The following is an 8,803-nucleotide window of genomic DNA, read 5'->3' as shown; positions in this document are numbered from 1 at the left end:
AAAAGATTGAATTGTATTTACCCTGAAAGTATTTTACTAATAAGATACCTCAAATCTAATTATTTCTTAGACCAAAGATCTGGCTTCTTGCATGTACTTGAATGGGATATTCTAATTTAAGGAAACATCAGAAATAGATTTTTTTCATTAAAATATATTAACACCACACACATAACATTTGACAGTACCTAACATATACATAATGCATATAAGTAATGTTCTTTGGTGTAGTTTGTTATATCATCAGTAGATTATAATGAGATATCATGGATCCTTCATCTTCCTTATATAGTGAGTACTGTATTCTTCATGCGAGCCAATTATTATACTTTCTAAACTTCTTAAAGAACTTAAAATCATTTAAAGCATCATAGATAGCAATAAAATATGATTAGATAGAAAGTAGGCCTAATTATACAGAAAATGTTAAATGAAGTTATCTGCACAGATTGTATGAGGGAATTAGCACTGATTATTATGTCAAGAAGGTAGAAGACAGAATCTAACCTCTCTGGGCTGAATATTCTATAATTGATTTCAATCTGACCCAAACGCAGGTTTTAATCAAAAGCATGATTGTGTTTGTTTACAAGTATTTTACCCTAATCCATGGTTTATGCTCCTGATAATGCGCACTTGTGCGCGTACACACACACTCACACAATCTCTTTCTCTCTCTCTTGCGTAAAAATGAATATACTCATCCATATACACATTCACATTCAAATATATTTACATAAATAAATAAGGGACGTTTATTAGCTCGTGTATTCCATATTTTCCTGGATAAACATTTCCTGACTTTTCTAATTACGTTTACAGATAAAGATTATATCTAATTTATTGTTATTTTGCTATGTTTGATTCAATTTCAGTTTAAATATATGTTGTTTTAAATTTCAAATAGAACTAGTTAGCTGTTTGTGCCAAAGATGAAAATATATAATTTGTATGCACTGCGAACATTTGCCAGGTATCATACTTAAATAATTCTGTAAAATTAACATTTTAAAACAAACATCATGATCACAGTATAATAATTTAATTACCATATACACTTTAGTCTCTTTGTCTATCTATCCTTTCCCTATCGCCAGCAACCTCTAACATGATAGCATTGATCACTTTCTCATCTAAGTGTATTATGGATACCATTATTGGTACCTGTGAGATCACCATTAATACAGATACACAGTATGTATATTAAAAAGAGGCATCATTCATACACACTAACTCATTAATGAAAATAGAATCATAGTAACACAGTAGATAGGCTTATCTACATAATATGAAACACTGCAGCAAGAAATGGTTAATTCTTTAAACCAATGTGCTAGACAGCTATACAGCACAATGATGAAATACTATGGTGAAAAGGGATTTAAAGGAGTTCTGTATTAGAACAAGATGGTATTATAAGATAGCATGGTAGAATGAGGTATGGAAAGAGAGAAAGTAAATGGGGTAAGAGAGGGATTAGTAGAAGGTTTAGGATACAGGGAATTAGATCAAATGTAGGGTATTTGTGCGTCTGAGGAAGGGGAATAGATTGTCAATTGAAAAGCCTGTGGATTCCGTGAGGATGTCCGGGGAAGAGAGGTCAAGTAAGGAAAAACGAGGGTGTGGGCCTCAGTAAAGCGAGGGCAGGATAGCAGGACTGAGAGAGGAACATTGCATGAGGAGCAAAGAGGTAGGATGGAGCATGACATGAGGCACGAATCCGTGAGGCGTGCGTGATCAATTCGTAAACGGGCAAGGGCAGTTTCCCAGCGTCTGTTCTATGGTGTCGACCTAAGTAGAGATGCAAGGCTTTGTGGTTTGTAGTTTATTGGTGGTCAGACCTGACCAGAAAGATTACCAGCGGTTATAGAGGAAAGCTTTGAAATGAGGATAGTAGTCGGTGGCTGGGTTGTGGGAAAAGCAGGGTTGGTGGATTGTGGACAAGGCGGCAGATCGTTCCAGACTTGTTTTTTTCATTGCCGGGGATTCCGACATGGTTGGGTATCCAGTAAAATTTAACTGTTTTCTGTCGCTTAGACAGATAAAACAACTGATCTTGCATTTTACGGACTATAGGGTTGGTAGGGTGTATGGATTGTATGAGTGATATTGAATTGCGTAGGTCAGTGATGATGGTGAAGAATGAGGAAGAGATAGAAGACATGCGTTGTAAAGGGAAGAGGATAGCATATAGTTTTGCTATAATGACGCTCGATTCAGGAGGAAGGGGAAAGTTCATGTGTGGCGAAGAAAGACTTCAGAGAAACCAGTACCCGAGATGGATTTGGAGCCGTTTATGTAGACATTACAGACGGAGAGGTGACTAGAGATATGTGCAAGAAAATGTGTGAGGAGGATAGAAGGTGGGGTGTTTAATTTGGATGGGTCAATGAAAACAGAAGAACAATTACCGGAGGAAGGCAATTGCTAGGGAGGGAAAGATTCGGCAGAAAAAGGAAAGGATCGGAGTTGAGGAATGGGTGAATGGGAAACCAAAGCGTCCATACGAACAGGGAAAGGAGTAGGTAAACGTAGATGAGAAGGTATGTAGAGGGGATCGAGGGACATTTAGCTTGGAGAGAGAAATTTTATGAAAACGAGCATAGCTCCTTAGAGACAAAAGAGCGCGACGTCGAGGAAAGGGACGGTAGGCCTGATTCAGTGTATAGGCTCTCAACTGGAGAGGATCGGAAAGCACCTAGGGCTAAACAGAGACCGCAGTGGTGGACTGTGCCAAGTTGAGTGCGGAGGGAGGCAGAGGCAGAATATATATGGCAGCCATAATCAAGGGTGGAGAGGATTAAGGTGATATGGCGATACAGGACTGTTTTGCGGTCTGAACCCCAGGTTATGTGAGAAAGGGTCTGTAAGAGTCGGAATCGACAGCGGGCTTTTTGTTTAAGAGAGAGGGTATGATCTCGCCAAGACAATTTGAAGTAAAAAATGACCCAAGGAACTTGCCTGAAGGGCGGAATTGGATGGGAGCATCATGTTGAAAAGTGGAAATTGGGAGCCCTGAACGAGGAAAAAAGATGAAAAAGGTTTTAGAGGTAGGAAATCAAAAGCCAAGGTTGGTAGCCCAGGAAGAAATTGATATTACTGTCGACTGGTGGAGCTGTGAAGCTGATGGAGGGCTGGTATGGAAGGACCGGATTCCTGAAGAAGAGCTGAAACTAATCCGTTTACAGCAATGAGAAATAGTGTGGTGCGGAGCAAACTGCTTTGTGGGATACCTTCGAATTGTGGAAAAGAAGAGGAAGTAGAAGAGGCAAATCTGTCACGGAAGGTGCGATCAGAAAGAAAGGACTTTATGAAAATGCCTATGTTTCCGCGCATGTCATTGGAAGATAGTTATTGAAGGATGTGGCGCCGCCATATGGTATCATATGCCTTTTCTAGATCGAATAAAAGATAGCTAATACTGAACAACGGCATGCAAATGCTGATGTGATTTGTGTTTCGAAGTCTGCAAGAGGATCCAAACTAATTTGGAGAGATAAGGTTGCGGTGTTCGAGGTACCACATTAGCCAGATGTTAACCATCCTTTCTAGTAATTTGCAGATGCAGCTTGTGAGTGCTATGGGACAGTAGTCTTTTGGAATGGTACCACGTTTCTTTGCTTTTAAGAAAGGTTGTACAAGGGCTGCACGCCAGTGGGGAGGAAAGTTTTCAGTTGTCTATATGTCATTAATTATTGATGGAAGGACAAGGAAGTAGGTGGAAAGTGTCGTAATATACAGTAATATATACCGTCTGGACCTACAAGGGAATTGCGGCATGAATGCAGTGCATATGAGATTTCAGAAGAAAAGCCGCTACTGGCTTGGCTACAATAGGCACCAAGTTCAGTAGCTACTTGAAAAGGTTCAGAGATAAGGCTGTTGTGGCTATGGAGGACGGGGTAGGATGATGATTTTTTTATTTATTTATAGAACATTTTCTGCCCCGTCAACAACTAAGGTCATTAGTGGCTTATACAGAATACACCCTATGGTAGGGAAATTTTGGGTTCAGTAAGATAATGCTTGTAAATTTCCAGAATAGTCAATGTATGGCGTGTACAAAAGCACGATTTGTATAATCCCTTAGACCAATAGATCACGTGGCTGTTTAATACCTGGCTCTAGGTCAAGTTAGAGCAGCGAGAGCCTAGATGACGATTATATCTGACCTCGTCTAACGCTTAGTTCGCTCCCAGAAGTCCCCGTGAACTGATCATCACCAGCCTCCGATCCCCAGGATTGGCTGGCCGGACACGTGACACCGCACTCAGCGCTTACTCCAAGACATCGTCTCGTGTGTTCCCTTTCCTGTGTTGTATTCTTCTTCCTTAATAAAGAGTCGAGCCGTTTAACCGCTATCACTGCCCAACCAGTTATAGCCATTGTACTAAGGGTCTACAGACTTTTACACAATAGTTAAAAAAAACAAATATGCCAGGCATCAAAGGTCACACAGCATTATGACAAAGTAATGTGGCGAAAAGGGTAAAATGAGTTAACGATTAGGATAAGTGGACAGAAGGGGACGCAGAGAAGGAAAAGGAAAGGGGGAGAAGAAAAGACCCTGCAAAATTAGTTGAGGCGAGGGCTGAGGTCCAAGGCAGGGGTGATCCACTACATTGGGCCTCAGTCCCCGCCTCCGAAGCCCTCCCCACGACAGCAACAAGCAAGGGATTCGGAAGGGGATGAGAAGAATGTTTTCCTGATAGTTATTGTTCAGCCGCCAGACTGCAGACTGTACGGCGAAGATGGGCTGATGCCATTTTAAATGAGGACAGTTAACCGACTTGTATCGATAGCTATTCCAAGCTGCACGCTTCAACAAAAGCACTTTAGTATATTCTAGGTTCCACCAAGGAACACATTTAGATGTGTAAGGTCGGGAGGTGTTAGGGATGGTTGTATAAGCTGCATTACGATATTGGCTGTGAAATATAGAAGCATGTCTGAAGTGGAAGAGAAGGATGACGGGGGAAGATCAAGAGCCAATCAGCTCTGTCAAAGCGAGGGGGATTAGGAAGTGGGACATTGGAAGTAGGAGAGAGGAGAATCGGTAAGTGATCGCTAGGGTGAAAGTGGTCTAGAACTGACCAATGGAAGTCTAGACGAAGGGTAGGAGAGCAAAGAGAAAGATCAAGGCATGAGAGGGATCAGTGCGCATGTCGAGGTGAGTGGGATGATTTGAATTTAGGAGGATAAGATCAGTATTGTAGAGAAAGCGTTCCGAGGAGCAACCTCTCCAAGTAATGGTGGAGTCACCCCAGAGGGTGTGGCAACAGTTAAAGTCTCCAACTGCCAAGGAAAGGAAATATATAGGGAAGATAAAAGGTCCACCCACAGGGTCCCCATGAGGGCAAAGGCTAAACAGTTAACCAAGGGAAGACTGTGCCCCGAACTCCCTGAGGCCATTCATGACTGGCACAAAGTCGCCCTTTCATCCTTTCAACACAGCTCTCACACATTAGGAATTGGACAGGAGAAGGGTTGGGGAAGACAAAGAGAAGGAAAGGGGAAAAAGAAAAGGCTGTGCAAAATTAGCTGGGGCAAGGGCTGAGGCCCAAGGTAGGGGAGATCTCCAGCAATGAGCCTCAGTCTCCATCTCCTAAGCCCCCACGGCAACAATAGGCAAGAGATTGGGGGTTTATCGTCCAATGTGAGGTTGTCTAGGTGAACTCTATCACAGTATCTTGTTCCTTTCTTGTGGTAGTTTCATACTATTTTTCTATATAAGGTACCATTTATATTTTTGTTATTTGCATATTTCGACAATACCTTCTTTCATGTCCCCTTCGTGAGAATAAGTTCAAACGTGTGAGACAAGGCAGTTTCTCACCAGACTTTTTTTTGCTCAGTGTGAAATGATGTGCTGGTTCAGTTTTCTTGGGACTTACACTGCAATCCAGTAGTTTTTTTGGCTTTAGGATCTGTGGAAACTAGTGTATAATAACTTTCCCCTAGTTCCCCCAAAATTGTATATATTTTGTTCATCTTCCATTTTCATTAAGGTTTAAATATTTATTCAACCTGACACACACATCTTCTGAATATTAAGTCAATCACTTTTCCTTTCTTAGGAGAGAAAATAAAACAAACCATTAAGAGAAAATAGTGTCCTTTATCTCAAATATTGACCTTTAAATCAGTCTTACATACAAGGTCCAGACATTGCTGTCCTAATAGATTCTCTCAGTTTTAGATATATAATATTTCTTTATTCTGTACATCACCTTTATGATATTAAATCTTGACAAAGCTTTATTTTTTGTTTGTTTTTTTACAATATAATTCAGATTCAGGCATATATATCTTTTAGCAATTTTGAACATGAAGCTGCACTGTTACTGGTATATTAATTCAAATGTTTACAATGTTTACAATCCTTTTAACAAAAGCAGAGATCTGCAGATTTACTGCAAGCAGGTTTTGACCATAAGCTGAAGTTTTTATTAGCTGCAGTTTGTAGCTTTTACCAAAAGCTGCATTTTCAAACCATACACAGGAACCTTCTAAATCCTAGCAAAGGTTAATATAACCAAAGACCCAATGATATGTCACAAAATATTAACAAATTAGTATATCTTCATAATTCCACATTACACATTCCCATATATTGATATCATACCATATGAAACACAGCAATAATGATAACAATATTAATAATAAAAAAAATATTGATAATAATGATAACCACAGTGGTAATAAAATTTCTTCCAGAAGAGTTTAAAACCTAGAATAAACACAAGTTTGTAGTTGTCTCTCTCAAAATCACAATCACCACACAGCACCCACCCACAAGCACACTACAGTTCAAAAGTGTAATGTCCTTCCAAAGCTGTTACATACACCAACACAGAGAATGGCGAACATAAAAGGCATAAAAAAAAAAAAAATAATAATAATAATATAAAGCAAGACTCTGAACTTCTCATTCCCGATCCTTTGCTTATCCAATATGATCTGAGATCCCAGCAGAGATCCCTAGGACAGAATGTAAGGACTTTCTCATTCCCGCTGAGGCAGAGGGGGACAAAAACCCTAACACTGAGAGGCGGAGAGAGTGAGAGAACACGGTAAGAGACCGAGAGAGGAAAAAGCGGTGAACAAAGGCGACTAGATAGGCAGAACGAATTGAAATAAAATTATTATGCAATGAAGCAACTACCTAGCCAGTTACTGCAATTGAAATAACAAGTGAAGACTCATTAGTAAATATTTTATAATAATTAAAATATATGAACAAATTTAAATATGAATAAATTTATACTCATCATCAATCAAAAAGAAAAAATAACAAATTATGCAAAATAGAACAAGGATATATTTAAGAATGGAAAAAATGACATCTTTTTATCAAGTAGGGAATAGACAGACAGCTAAAAACCAAGCAAACAAATAAACAAAAATACATTATATGCCAGCAAAGATACACCAAATGAATATTTACTAAAAACAAAATAACAATGTTAGAACAGTGTCTCTAAGCAATTCTGAAATCGTTCTTGTGTAGTGAAGAACCAAAATCAATAGACAGAATGGAGATGTAAAGAAAAGGGTGTGATTGCCAAACTGAGAAAACAATAATACAACTCGAGCAGTTTACTGTTGTCGCATTATGCACAAAAGATATTTAATGCTACAGAAGGAACAGTCACATCTGTGGCAGATACCCCTTCACAGTTCACTCAGCCAGTGGTATCACAACAAAGATAAAGGAATCAGAAACAAACACACACACACACAAAAAAAAAAAAAAAAAATATATATATATAAAAACAGCCCTGCCTCCAAGTTCTGTTAGTGAGGTGAGATGAAGTCTTCCTTAACAACACATCACTTAAAACTACATTCACTGGAGGGCGCACACAAAGAAAACCTTCTCCTGACAAACATGCACACACAACCCCTAGGGAAAGCATTTAGCCCAATGGAAGCTGTGATGCGGTATCATTGAAGAAAACGAGCCAGTGACGTGAAAGTGACACCGAAGACGAGGCATTGATAAAAAGGCCCTGTGTGTCTTGCTGTTGCTGATGAAGACTCATCAAACATTCTTCTGTCTATCATCATGTTGCTAGAGTGAGAGAGTGGCATTTAAAACTTTGAAATTATGAAGCTATGATTCTATAATGCCACTTACAAGTTCATCATAACTGAAAGTTACTTACAAATTCCCCCCCCCCCCCCCATTTTCTGACATTATTTGTTACTGTGTTACATTTTTCTACATTATAACTACATTGTTAATCTCAGAATTGTTAATATTGTTAAATCTGTCACTATACTGCATTAAAGATAACATGTATCACTACACTTAATCTGATGTAGTAATTGTATTAAAATATAATGAAAATGGTAATAAATTGGTTACACAGCCTCACTCTTATTATGCTTACAGATGGATATTTCCTACTTATCTTATAAATATCAGCCTCTTGTGCTGCAAATGTTAATCCATAATGATGTAAAGAAATACTGCTCAAACTCCAAAACTGTTAACATTCCTTTAAGTACCAAATGTTGGTCTCATTTTAATATGATTTTCTTCACATTATATATATATATATATATATATATATATATATATATATATATATATATAATATATATATATATATATAATATATATATATATATATATTATATATATATATATGTATATATATATATATATATGTATGTATGTATGTATGTATGTATGTATGTATGTATGTATGTATATAGTATATATGTATATATGTATATATGTATATATGTACATATGTACATATGTACATATGTATATATGTATATATGTATGTAT

Source organism: Penaeus monodon, chromosome 39 (genome assembly GCF_015228065.2).
Source record: "Penaeus monodon isolate SGIC_2016 chromosome 39, NSTDA_Pmon_1, whole genome shotgun sequence".
In the NCBI taxonomy this organism is placed as follows: Eukaryota; Metazoa; Arthropoda; class Malacostraca; order Decapoda; family Penaeidae; genus Penaeus; species Penaeus monodon.
This window is presented reverse-complemented; position numbering follows the sequence as displayed.